At 50.1% G+C, this 14,318-nt stretch overlaps 1 long non-coding RNA gene across 3 annotated transcripts in view; it reads right to left on the reverse strand.

Annotated features, from left to right (window-relative positions):
* Nucleotides 1-14,318, reverse strand: part of LOC308358579 — a 74,751-nt gene that overhangs the window by 45,160 nt on the left and 15,273 nt on the right. For 2 of the 3 annotated variants that reach the window (XR_013968324.1, XR_013968326.1), the window contains 2 exons: nucleotides 7,805-7,872; nucleotides 304-419 (listed from right to left, as the gene is read on the reverse strand). This is a non-coding gene — a long non-coding RNA (uncharacterized lncRNA). The remainder of the gene's footprint in view (nucleotides 1-303; nucleotides 420-7,804; nucleotides 7,873-14,318) is intronic. The other variant, XR_013968325.1, reaches the window with a different exon arrangement.

Genomic DNA, 14,318 nt, shown 5'->3' on the forward strand with positions numbered 1-14,318 from the left:
CGTTTTTCTTGTACCAAGACCACCTACTCAGGCATCTAGCAAGCTAGACATATAGGGCCCACATTTTCTAGAAAGACAGCCCTGCCCTTCTTCAAGGAATGCAGTTAAGCCCTCCCCCTGACAATCCCTACTCCCAAAGTAGAGACCACCAGGGGCCAAACTTCCTAATTCAATGTGAACTCTGGTCCTCAAAGCCCAGCACCGGCACCCCTGAGCTTCAAAATACCTGGGGGGTCCAGACATACAGCAACGCTGCCCTGGTACCCATCACTGGCCCCAGCGTGGCCAGTATGGAATACCTACCTCTTCAGAAGCTGTCTCCTTCTTCTGATGGGCTCCATCACATCACCACCCATTCACATGACAGCATCTTGCAGACATAGAGAGTTTTTTCATTGCATGAGTAACGGATGCTCATTCTGGAGAATTGTGCACAAATGGAGAAGCAAGAGAAACCACCCATGATTCCACCACCCGTCTAGACCACTGCCACTGTTGGCATTTTGGTATGACCCTTCCGTGCTTTCATTATTTGCAGCGGTCTCCTTCTCAGTGAGCTTTACGCTTTGGGGTGCCTGGGCCTCAGTCCTTGGACTTCGTCTCCTCTCCAGTTACACTCACACCCTTGGTGCTCCCTCCAACCCCATGGCTTGAAGTATCAGCTTCTAGCTGTCTGCTGCAATAGCCCCTCTCAACCCCGCCTCCCTCCCCAGCTGTAGGTGCAGAGCTCCCCCAACCCGGTCACCGCCCCTTGGATGTCCAGCCCACGCCTCACACTGCACATGTCCACAAATGTCCCCTCAGACCTCCGAAAGGCAGGACTCAACACTGCACAGGGACCTTGCTCACATTACCTGAATCCCACCTCTTTCTGCTCTTTATTTAAAATTCTGATGTTTTGCTCATCACGAGCTTTTGCATTAACGTTGACTTTTCAATAGTGCATTAAAGTATGATTTCGTGGGACGCCTGGGTGGCTCAGTGGGTTAAGCCTCTGCCTTCGGCTCAGGTCATAATCTCAGGGTCCTGGGATCGAGCCCTCCATCGGGCTCTCTGCTCAGCAGGGAACCTGTTTCCTCCTCTCTCTCTGCCTACCTCTCTGCCTACTTGTGATCTCTCTCTCTCTCTGTGTCAAATAAATAAATAAAATCTTAAAAAAAAAAAAAAACATGATTTCACTTGATTACAGGATTTGTTGGCAGTCCCTTACATTTTGCACCTGAGCTCAGTACCTCACCCACCTGACCCTAGACCCCGAGCCCACCCACCTTGATCACCACTGCGTGTTCGGCAGCCTAGCCACTCACCTCCCATCTCTAGCATCTCTGAGCCCCTGCAGTTTAGCAGGAAACACCTCACGTCTGGGTCGGAAGCAAGCGCTTGAGAAGTTGCCAAAGGGGCAAGCCAGAAGTTGCAATGCAGAAATGCACGGGAGATAACCACCCACGGGGTGAACTCTGACCCGTGGGAAACAGGAGATGGGGGGGGAGCCAGGCACACAAATTCCCTCTTCCCTCTCGCCCGCTGACTACGCGGAGACAGAGTTTCTGTGCACAGCCCATCTGGAGAAGACCACCAGCCAAGCGGAGCCACCTGCTGAGCCACCTGCTGCGTCTCCCAGTCCAGCTCAGCACACGGCTTCCCTTCCCTCCTTGCGCCGCTCCCCTCTCCCCCACTCTCTCTGCCCACGGCTCACCCCTCCCAAATAAAGTGCCAGTCCCTTCAGTCCTGCCTCAAACTCTGTTTCCTAGAGTCTGGGCTGTGGCTCATCTTCTGGATTTGCGTTTTATTATCTTGATTTGGTTTGCAGCTCTGAAGGGCATTTTTAATATCTAATACAAATTCTCCAGCTCACATCCCCCCCCCCAATTTCTGTGCGTATTGTTACTCATTTAATCATCCAAATGAACTTTCCCAGAAGTTAAACTCGGAGGGTGGGGAGACAAAGTCTTATTTCTCAAGTCATCTTTGCATTTCTCTTTTTCCAAATCCCACACAAATATTTATTAACAGCTTGGATGTAAGCACAGTCCTGGGCTCTGTGTGACTCCAAGGGAATGATGATCTAGCTGGGGAATGGAAGAGAGTAACTAACAACCTTTAAATAAGCCCCGGGGTTGATGGGGGTATCTCCGGTTCGCACAGAGCCAGATCTGGAAGTTCCATGACTGAGAAGTCCTTGTGGGAACCCCCGATGGAGGGTAGAGCCCTGGTCTCCCTAACCCCCAAGCCCCTCCCCCCAGCAGCCTGGAAGAGAAATGACTGCAGGGGCAGGGAGCACCAGAGGGAATGGGAATGTCAGCAGAGGCTTCTCGAAAAGCAGATAAGCTTCAAGGAAAAGAGAAAGTGAAACATCATTCCAAGAAGGAAAGACATCTACAGAAGTGTCCAAAAACAATTGGGATTGGATTCCAGAAAGGACCCTGAAGCTTCCACACCCCAGTGGACAGGGAGAGCATACAGCAGGCACTCATAAGTGCGGAGACAGACAGCTGGAGGTCAGCTCCTCCTATGAGAACTCGTGTGTGTCCCCTGAGAATTTTCCTCCTGACTTCCCCACGTGGCCCTCAGTGGGCAGAGCCCTCAGCTTGTCCCACACACTTTGTTCAGCAGCCTGTGTGTTCCTGCTAAAGAGTTCCGGGGAAATGGTCCCGGGCCAGGACAGTGACGCCCCACCCTTGTTTTGCAGGATTTTTAAATTATCTTCAAATGCTCAATTTTCATAAACCTCTCAAAACAGGATTTGCCTTGGAAATAATACTTCTTACTATGGTGGTGGTCTGCGTGCTTTGTAAAAATTCTGCAATCAAAATCAATTCACAGGACCATAAGGTGTCATCTACCAGGTACTATGCATGAGGCCCCACGCAGGTGCCACCTTGGAGAACCGCAGGACCCATCCCCCTGCTGCGGGCAGGCATGTTCTCCCTGCATCCCCTGCGGTTATGGCAGGACTGGATCATCATGGGTGCTTTAGTGAATGAATGAATGGATGGATGGATGAATGAATGAATGAATGAACGAGGACAACTGAGCAGACTCTGAGAAATGGCGGTCTTATGAACAGAGTGCCTGGAGATGCAAGAAAGAGAGCAGCGTGGAGCACAGGACGTGGCTGAGGGGGGAGAAAGCACCAGCCTCACAACCCAGTTCCTCAGCTGCCAGGAGACTGAGACTGCCCGCATCATCCAAATAGCAGGGCAAAGTGTCCAAACAGTAATTCCTCAGAAGACAAATGCCATCTTGGGAGGTAGTGGGGTCAGAGGGGACCTGGTGGGGGAGACACACACGGGACATGCAGGGGAAGACACACTCTTAAAACAGGAATTTCAGAACCGTCTAGAAGATCCCGATTTGGATATTTCGGGGAATTGGGAGGGTCTTTGCAAAGCACAGGGTTAGGGCCCTGGGTGTGCGTTTAGCCCTTAAGTGCAGTCACTGACCACACAGCACAGGAAGGGGTGGGGGAAGCCAAGGAGGTGGAGGGGGAGGGGTGGGTCCACAAGGGGTGGGGAGGCAAGGAGGTTGGGGAGGGGTGGGGCTGAGGAGCTGGGGGAGGCAAGGAGGAAAGCTTGGGGGGATAATGAACATCTCTGAGTGCTGGCAGGGGGTGGGAGACCTTTAAAGACCTTCTTCTAAGTCCCCCCCCCCACTTTCCCCAAGAAAAAGTCTCAGCCACCAACTCCTGATGGTGTGCTTCCTACAGGTGACTGCCGTGACAACAGTGGGTGAGGGAGGAGGTGCCTGCCTGACAAATGGGACACTCGAAAGGGAAGACCAAGCCTCCTCGGTTACAAGAGCTATAAAGAAATACAACTGTTGTGGTGTGACACGGCGACAGCAAGACCAACAGAAGCTGTGTCATCAGGAGGCCAAGACCCAAATGCCGAAATGCATTTTGCACACAAAGGGAATGGCAAATGCTCAGGCCCAAACATGAGGAACCCAGAGGTCAGTGGCTCCCGCACATCAGGGACAGTGACCTGAGGTAGAGGTCAGGCTGGGCCCACATCATGGAGGGCCTTGGAGGCTGTAATGAGAGGTTAGAGGTTTGTTCTAATAGAATGGGGAGCCACTGTAGGGTTTCAGGCAGGGGCCAGTGAGAAGGTGGCCATGTGCAAGGCAGGAAGAGAGCTCACACCAGAGCCCAATCACACTAACACGCTCATCTCAGCTTCCAGCCTCCAGGGCTGCAAGAAAACGGATTTGTGCCATGTAAGCCACTCAGCCTGTGCTACTTTGTTACGGGGGCTCAAGCTAAGACACGGGTCCTACAGCCATGTTGCACTTTGCCCTGCCCTATCTTCTTTAGCACGCCTCAGAGCACTGGGGGCAAAGGGAAGTCAAGTTTTAATAGAGCGTTAAACTCTGCAGAAGCCGACAGCCCTGGTCTGCACACCGCACCCGGCAGAGGGGACCTCCTCACCCTTCCCAGCTCTGTGCCAGCTTGTTCATGTGTTTCATTATAACCCCCATCATCACAGTCACACAGCATCAAAAGCTCCCACAAGCACCTTCTCTGAACATAGAAAAAAGAAAGAAAAGAACACCTCCACCAAAGATCTCAGAGGAAGGTGTAAGTGGTCTCGGGTACTCCAAACAAGCCCAGGTTGGGGGGGGGGGTAGGTACCGAGACCGTTAACTCCTGCAACTCTGAGTCATCTCATGATCTTGACCGCACACAGCACCCAGATCGCTGGGCTGTTGTTTGTGTCCTTTGTCCCTTGCAATCCACCAACCATCACATCCATGTGTACAAAGCACATAAATAAAAGGGGAAAGACAACACGACCATGTAGGAAAGCAAGTCGGCCTCGGCATTAAGACTTTCAAAGGTGGTCCTACGTCACGTGCTATGACTCGGGCCAGCCCACAGTTCCAGTGTAAGACCCTGGAATTTCCTCACTGTGCAGAGCATCACTGTATGCTGCTGTTTGGGTCTCTGATTACACTGTCCCAGCTGGGCACATAGGGAAGCCACAAGATGTCTAATGAGGAGCAGCTGGCCAGCTGGCCCCAGGAAGTGACAGCACTTATGTCTCCCCTCCCCTCCGTGTCCTTGCCAGCTTCTGAGAGCCAGAATCACAGTTGACTCAGATACTGCCTTGCCCTCAAGGAGCCCTCCAGTCATATGAGAAGGACAGATGGCAAGACAAAAACATGAGCAAGAAGTCTGGAGACCCACATGAAGAAATGATCAGCATGAAGGCCTCACGGAGGGAATCACTTCTGTGCTCGTCTCTTGAAGATCAGACTGGGTTTGTGGGCAGGAAACTCTCTTCTGTCCCTTTTCTTGGCCCCATTTCTTCCCTCGATACCTGGAGGGCTCCGGCTCTACCTGATGGAGAGTGGCTGTGGTCCCTTGAACCCATCCCCTTCTCGATATTCGTCTCTGCACACATGCTCAGAGGCTCTCCCCACCAGGCACACACACAGCCCGGGGCACCCCTCTCTACACTGGACAGTGGTAAGTCCCTCCGAGGACAGCAGGCTGTCCCCATGCTGCCCAAGGGAGCAGACATCACTGGGTGGGCAGGTGGATAGAGGTAGACTGATGCTTGGGTGGAGCACTCATTATCCTAGAGCTTATAGTCTTGGAGCCTCTATGAAGCAGGAGCATTTTTATTTTCTCCATTTTAACAAGAGGACAACGTAAATCCCCAAAGTGGTGACACAGCTATTACCTGTCTGCGTCTGTAGCTGACCCTAAGCTCTGTGTGCTTTCAGGCATCCGGAGAGGAAGAGAGGCTGGATGGGCTCCACACACGGGCATGGACATTCACTCGGCATGCATGCCCTGAGCACCCACCTCTTTTCCAGGTGGGTGGGGGAGGGGCGGGCCCTAGCCTAGTCACACCCCAGAAGTTGGCTGAGCAGAGGGCACTGCAGAGGAATGAAGTTCCAGCACAAGGAGACAAGCTGCTCCACAGATCACGGTCTCCGAAAGGGGCACCTGTCACCAATTTCCCATCGGGAGAAAGGTTATCATGTGGGCTGTAGAACCTGAGAGCCCAGCTCCAAGTCCCGGCTCCACACTTGCTGACCATGGGCAAGTAGCAGGCTAGCTTGCTCCTCCGGGAAGTGAGGGGCATAAGGGTCCCCCACCCTGTGGGAGAGGAGAGTATTGACTTAGTGAGCAGTGGAAACTGACAAGCACCGTGGCGCGGGCACCCTGCATGTTCTACATGAGCGCTGCTGTGATTGGAGGGGCCGTTAGGATCACACGGCGTACATGCTAGGGGTTCCTGTACACATATGCAATGTCATGGTGTGGTATATGCATGGAAGCGTAGGCCACGTGGGAAGCATTGGACGTAGCATGGCTGCCTCTTCCAGGGGCTTGCTCCTCACGCTTGGACCACCCTCCCCCTTGTCCTGGATTTTACCCACTGACTGCCCCTCTGGCTTGGGGACCAAGCCCGGGTTGGGTGACCAGCCATCTGGTTTGCCAGGATGAAGGACATTCCTAGGGTGTGGGCTTTCAAAGTGCCAGGATCAAGAGAGTCCTGGGCAGACCAGGACAAGTTTGTCAGTGTCCGGGGCCTGGGTAGAGGAAACCACCTGAACCCGGGGGCTTCCAGGACAGAGTGGAGACCGCCAGCCTCTGCTCTCACCTACAGCCTGGCAGTGATGGTCGGTCCAGCAGGGACCAATCTACCATCTCCCCAGACCACTCAACCTCCAGACGGATGGCTTTTAATATCAGCCTGGTTTCCCATATGGCCACCCTTCTGAGATCAGAAAAGGTTCTCTAAAGAAAATGACGTTAATGGACCAGAAGAATTTTTCTTCAGGGAAATGGGGGATCCTTCCAGAGTCTGACTCCATTTTCCAGCAGAGGAACCCAAAAGTTTACATGATATACCATGGTAAGGCACCAAGTTGGCAACTAAAGTCTGTTTAAGGGTGATGGTCATACTCCTAAGACCTTCCTCTCCTCACTGAGAGCCATGATGAGTCCCAGAACCCAGGACACTGTCATTCATCCCCAAGACAGGCAGTCACATTGCATAACCCAGCTCTAGGTTATGCATAACCTCAGCAAAAGGACCCTCTGTAAATTGTGTAACAAAAGTCCACTCCAGCACGCGGCCAGGGGGCTTTCTGGAAAGCAATGCTGTCCACCAGCCACATGCAAACAAACATTTTACCTGATGCTGCAGGGCATCGCATCCCCACTGCTACAGACATGACCCTCGATTTAACCCAGTCAAGCCCTGATCTTCTCCTGAACAACCAGTTAATAAGGCCGTATTTGGAAGGCAGATTGCTCCCTTCACCAGACATTGGGGTAGCTACCCACCTCGCCTCCTTACATTTGCCAGTTTTCTTTTGATAAGAAAACTCTGTCCCTGCCTCCATAGAAGGTCAAGCAAGTCAACACCTGCTGGGGTGCTGAGACCAGGCCCCCACAGAATGCCATGAGACACAGAACTTGCAGAAGGCATGGTCTTCTCCAAGGACCCAAGGATGAGAAGCACCCACAAGCAAGAGCCTCCTGGGCCACCTGGCGAACTTGACTTTGTCTCTCCATTCTTAGATCTGTAGATGTCTAAGAGAATGAGCAGGGGCAGGTCATACAGGCATGTCTGGCTAGGGCGACCACAGCAGCCAGCTCAGCTGAACTTCCTCAGGGGCGGTCACTAGAAAACATTCCTGCCCTACTAGCTTCCTTCTGCAAGAGCCATGGCCATCTCTGCCCTTCCAGCCTCCCCGGCCCAGACCCCCAGGCAAGGAAGCAGATTGTGGACAGAGAGTGAGCTGGACCCTAGGAAATGGCTGCAATGTGGAGCTGAGGCCTCACCCCTTTTGAAGGGTCCAGGGGTGCACTGTTCCAAGCTGCTCCCACTGTCAGTCACAGGCACCAGCTTTCTAGAGGAGAAAAACACGGTTTAGGGAGGGTGCTTTTCAGAAGTAAGAGCACAACAATGCAAATTCATGTTTCATCCAGCAGAGGCAGAGGGCGGGTGACAGAAGCCATATGTGCCATGCCCTCCTGCCCACAGTCCCCTCTCCCCCACCCCTTCTTCCTCTGCCTACTAGGAGACTATGCCCCCACTTGGCTCTCAAGAGGTGGTAAGAAATCTCCAGCCCAATAGCTTGATCATGGGGATACATCAAGTATATTCACAGAATACCAGAACACGGTGTAGACAGCAGGGACACTTCCTCCCCATCTACACCCTTTTACATGCCCCAATGCCAGCCCACCCACAATCAGCAAAACACCACAGGAAACTTCCAAATGAGGAGCAAAGGGGCAAAATGCATAAGGGGGCAGGCAGACACCCTAAATGAGCAATGCCAGCCAGATGTAAGAAACACAACTGTGTTGGGGCACCTGGGTGGCTCAGTTGGTTAGGCATATGCCTTCGGCTCAGGTCACGATCCCAGGGTCCTGGGATTGAACCCCACATTGGGCTCCCAGCTCAGCGGGAAGCCTGCTTCTCCCTCTGCCTGCCACTCTCCCTGCTTGTGTGTTCTCTCACACTCTCTGACAAATAAATAAATAAAATCCTCAAAAAAAAAAAAAGAAAGAAAAAAACACACCTGTGCAAATCGAAGTCTAAGGGGACAGCCATTGTGCAGGGCTGGGGGAAAGTTCAGAGCAGCAGGGCTCACGGTGAACTGCAGAGCATGGCCTCCTTTAAAAGGAGCAGCCCAATTAAATTTTAAAAAAGAAGAAATAAATAAAAGGAGCAACCTTCGGGGTGCCTGGGTGGCTCAGTCAGGTAAGGATCCAACTCTTGGTTTTGGCTCAGGCAGGATCTTGGGTTGTGGGATCGAGCCCCAAATCAAGCCCTGCAGTTGGCCCGAAGCCTGCTGGAGATTCTTTCCATCTTCCCACAGGCTGAGAGCCAGTGCAGAGCCTGCTCAGGGGGTTCTGCCCTCCCAGGAGCTGGCCTGCCCACCCCCCACTTCTGCTGGTGATGCCAGGTCTTGATCTCAGAGAGCAGTGGGGAGACCAAGGAGAGAGGGTCTGGTCCTGTATGGCTGTTCAGGGCCCTTCCACAGTGGGCTCTGGGAGCTCACTGCTGACACACTCCATGCAGTGACCCCTGCTGGGCTAGTGGCCCAGCCATGGGCAGCGGCAGCAGGCGGGGGAGGGTGCAGGTCCCCCCGGTCCTTGGTCCTGCTGTCACCCCAATTGCAAAAGGTGTTTGAACGAAATTAAACTCCACGGGAAAGTTCGTTCTCCCTGTCAAGTCAGCACCATTTCCAAGGGTCTGTGATTGACACGACTCTTAATGTGCATTTTTAAACATGAGACCATTTTGTGTGCAAATATTACAGGAATATGAATTCCTTGGTCCAGTGATCCCAAGGCTTCCTTTCCTGCTTAGACGCCCAAGGATGAAATTGCCCTTGAATGTTATCCTACTCCTCTATTATTTTTATCTGGGGTTCCAGAGCACAGATGAAGCGCACTGGGGAAACATAATGCTGTGGCTGCTTCCAGGAACCTGCTCATGTGCTTGTAACCCAGCCAGTCCAGTGCCCTTCCCCATGGCCCTGCCAGACTGCCTGCCCACAGCTCAGGTGAGATGACCTCATGATGTCCCCAGGGGGACCCTAGGCTCCAGCCTTGGATCTCTTGTCGATGCTGGATAAGGCCAGCTTCATGCACCTGCCACTGCTCCGTGCTCAGAGGCCCTCACTCAGAAGGACCCTGCACTGGGTTTAAGGCTCTGCTATGGTGTCTTGAAGTTCTTCGCTAATTTTGCAAAAACAGGGCCTGTATTTTTGTTTGACCCCAGCCCCATAAGTCACACAGCAGCCCTGCCTTGTAGGGCTCATACCCCAACAACTACACCATTGTGGGGCTCAACTTACGGAGGAATTCTCCATCCCTGGAGATACCAGGTGAAGGCCCACTGCCTCAAACTTGGGGCCACCTTCACAGCCAAAGAAGCCTCAGCTAAAGCTGTTGGCATGTGGTCGCAGAGTCCCAGCCAGGGCCAGGAGACTGGTGGGGGAGTCCAGAAGCCTCCAGAGAGGGAGGGAGGCACTCACACAAAACTGCAAGAGCATAAGATGGGTGCTGTTGGCTTCCTGGAGGAGGGGGCCCAGAGCTGGGGCTGAACTGGATGGGGAACCGGATGGGAGATGGGGTCTGGAGAAGCCATGAGAATGGGAGGGGAATGTGTGAATGAACTTCCTTCAACAGGAAGTTGAAGAGGGATCAGCAGGCTGGGGGTCCTTGAATGGAAGGATGGGGTCCGGAGGCCCCTTTCCCTGGCCACGCCAGCCACCAAGCAGCAACTTTACACAGCCTCCCAGGGTCACGGCACCTGCCGGCCCCCAGGCGTCCCCCAGCCTCTCATCTCCCTGCACAAAGGCTGCTCTAATTCTCCTTGCAGCCTGGGTGAGAGGCAGTCAGGGAACAATGCTATCTGCGCGTGGTGGCACCCAAAATACGACTGTCATTTATTCCGTTATATGAAATTAGAGCACGCCTTGTAGCCATAATGAATCATTCCCTTCTTGCCTCGGCCACGGTGTCAGGCAGGAGCTCGGCATCCCCCATTCAGGGCCTTTCACTTCATTGCAGGCTAATAATAACCCACGCGGGTGAGCCACATCTTCCCCACACAATGCAGGGCCTGGATGGGCATCGTGGGTAGAAGAGCAGTGCCGGAGGGAGAGGCAGGAGCAAGCCAGGTGGGGACCTGGATGGGGCATCATGCTAGGGGAAAGACAATGCCCAGGCCGGGGAGAGAGACAGCACCGGGATGGGGCCTAGGTGGGAACCTGGGCCCCCCAAGTCCCTGTTTCAGCTGCTCCACCTAATGGGAGCAGAGATTAGGGCTCACTGCTCATGTCTCTACTGGGATTTTTTTTCCAATCAGGGCCCAGGTCTAGCTCAGAAGCTTCCTTTTAAGGAAATCATATCCCGAGCTCCTGCCACCACTGGTGCCCTCACCCTCCATTCAAGGGTGAGCTTTATAGGGACTATTTCTACCCATCCTGGCCTGGAGCTGCCAAGAGCTGGTTCCACCTCTCTTATCCCACATCCCTTTGCAGTGTAGGCTCTATAGCAGCAGGTGCTCAGTAGATGAGCAAATGCATCCTGAAGGAGCCAAGTGCCAAGGTGCCTCCGACCAGGGCTATGAGCAGAGCCCCATCTCATCCTGGGCAGAGAAGCCAGATCCAACCCTGCCCTATAGACTCTCCTTCACCAGGACAGTACAAGACCAGCTCAGGGGGAACTGTCTTCCCAGACCCTGTGACTACTGCTTGTCTCTTCCACTAACGGGAACTCAAGGTCTTTAACCACCACATCTGCAGGAGAAGGCACACAACCCATTTTGTTGAATGATAGAAGAAATAAATGAACAAATGAGTAAGATCCAAAGGCCATGTGCTAAACAGCATGGAACATACCCCAGGAAAAAGTGATCAGAGAAGGGAGACTGCTCACTGGTCCCAGAGGACATAGTGGCAGGGGAGAAAAGGCAGACTGGCAAGACCTAAAATCCAAGAAATGACTACTATATCAGTTTCTTTGGTTTTCTTTTTGTTTCATATATGCTAGACATGGAACTAAGGAAAGCAGAAATCTGGAAACTGCAGCAGTCACAGAAAACAAACCCTCAATGAAAACCTGATCTCTCTAGCCAAAGAGGGGCAGCCAAGTAAGACAGAAAACATTTAAACAATAATTGCTCTACTCCAGTCAAACAGTACAAGGAAAAAAGTGGCCCTATCCATATCTACACCAGCAAAGGCAAAAGGCAAGTCTAGAATTCTACCCTCAGGAGGCTGTAACAAGAAACACCAATATCCCCACTAGAGTAAGTCTCTCCAAACTGTCAGTAGAGACCATGGGGAGCCTGAACTTCACCTTTTACTTGGCAGTAACAAAACATGCCTCCTATCTCTGATGGAGTCAGAGTAGGCTGACTTTCACCATCCTCCAACACAAACAAGACCACCCCCATCACCGTGTTAGTGGTGCCTACATGGGGAGCTAGTACTTTCACCCACACCCTAAGTAGTAAGGATTCTGCTCCCTCCAGGGTCAACAGAGGCTAGTGGGAAACCTGGAGGTAGATTATATTTATATTATATATTTTATCTATAGATAGAAGAGACTTCTGAGCAGAGAGAGTCACCAGAGCCCTAGAGAGGAGCATTATATAATAAGAGGGTTAATCCACCAAGAAGACATAATCCTAAATGTGTGTGCACCAAATAACACAGCTGAAAAATATTTGAAGCCATAACTGATAGCAGCCCCCCTACTAGACAAAACCATCTAAAACAAAAGGTTTACATACAATTCAGAGTCTCATAATGTAACACAAAATCCCAGGCATCATTTAAAAACATCGTCATCATACCAGAGAAAACAAAGGTCTCACGCTGAATAAAAAGACAGATTCCAATACCAGGATGACAGAGATGTTACAACTATTTGACAAAGATTTTAAAGCAATCATCATTTTAAAAATGCTTCAGTGAGCATCTGCAAACACGCTTGAAATAAATGGGGGAGAAAAAAGTCTCAACAAAGAAATAAAAGATATAAAGAAGAGCCAAATAAAATTTTAGAACTGAAAAATATAATAACAAAAGTAAAAGGCTCAGTCAGTGAGCTGAAGAGCAGAATGGAGGCGAAAGAGGAAAGAGGCAGTGAACTGGAAAAGAGAATAACTGACATCAACCAATCTGAACAACAGAGAGAAAAAAAAGACTCAAAAAAATAATAGAGGGGCACCTGGGTGGCTCAGTGGGTTAAAGCCTCTGCCTTCGGCTCAGGTCATGATCTCAGGGTCCTGGGATCAAGCCCCGCATCGGGCTCTCTGCTCAGCAGGGAGCCTGCTTCCCTTCCTCTCTCTGCCTGCCTCTCTGCCTACTTGTGATCTCTGTCAAATAAATAAAATCTTAAAAAATAATAATAATAATAGAGCCCAGAGACCTGTGAGATTATAACAAAAGACCTAACATTCATCTCATCAGAGTCCTGGAAGGAGATAAGGAAGAGGATGGGAGTAGAAAGTACTCACAGGAAGAAATCTGACACAAAATTTGACAAAAGACATAAACCTACAAATTCAAAGAGCTAAGTTTATCCAAAGAGAGAGAGAGAGAGAATGTGTGTGTATCAAAAAGGATACATCATAATTACACTTCCTAAAACTAAAGATAAAGACAAAATCTTGAAAGCAATCAGAAAAAAAAAGTCATGTTAATATATGGTAAAAGCAATTAGAATAATAGTAATTTCTCATCAGAAACCATGGAGGCCAGTAGAAGTGACAAAATGTTCTTCAAGTGCTGAAAAGAACAGAACAGCCTACCCAGAATTCTATACCCAGCAAAAATACCCACCAGTAATTAAGGAGAAATCAAGACATTCTCCAGTGAGGGGAAAACTTAGAATCTGTCTGGGGAAAACCAACCCTAAAAGAACAGGAAAGGGAAGTTCTTTAAATGGAAAGATGCCCTAAAAGAAAAAAAAAAATGTGGGACATCAAGAAAGGAAGACAGAATTCAATAAGCAAAAATGTGGGTAAATAAATGGGCTTCCTTTCTCTTGGGTTTTCCAAATCATGTATGATGGCTGAAGCAAAAATCATAGCACTGTTTAATGTGATTCTAAATGTGTGTAGAGAAAATATTTGAAAAATGGTATTATAACTGAGGAAGATAAAGATACTTAAAGGGAGATAACATTTCTATGCTTCATTCAAATTGTGCAATAATGACATGAGTAGACTATCTGTTGTGTTTTTGGAGTGTATCTCTTTATATAGCTTTTTTCGTGGTTGCTCTAGGTATTACATTCTTTATACATAACACTAACTCACCCAACATGAAAAAGATAATGTGAATAGCCCTATAATGATTAAGAAATTTGCATTTGTAATTTTAAAACTCCCAAAAAGGAAATCTCTAGACCCAGATGGTGTCACTGGTGAATTCTATCAAATGTTTAAATAAGAATTAACACCATTCTACATAATCTCTTCCAGAAAATAAATAGAGGAATGCTTCCCAATTCATATTGTGACACTTGTATTACCCTGATATGAAAACCAGACAAAGACTGTGGAAGCCAGGAAGGAAGGGAGAGAGGGAAGGAGCTAGGGAAGGAGGGAAAGAGAGAGGGAGAGACTGAGGGAGGGGGAGATGGAGGGAAGGAGGAAGAGAGGGAGGAGAAAGGAAACTACATGAGTATAGATGAAAAAATCCTTCATAAATATTAGCAAATGGGATTTAGCAATATAATAAAAAATATTATACACAATAACAAATGGGATGTATTCCACTGATGCAAGTCTGGTTCAATATCAGAAAATCAAACAATGCTA

This window comes from Martes martes, assembly GCF_963455335.1.
Source record: "Martes martes genome assembly, chromosome: 17".
Classification (NCBI taxonomy): domain Eukaryota; kingdom Metazoa; phylum Chordata; class Mammalia; order Carnivora; family Mustelidae; genus Martes; species Martes martes.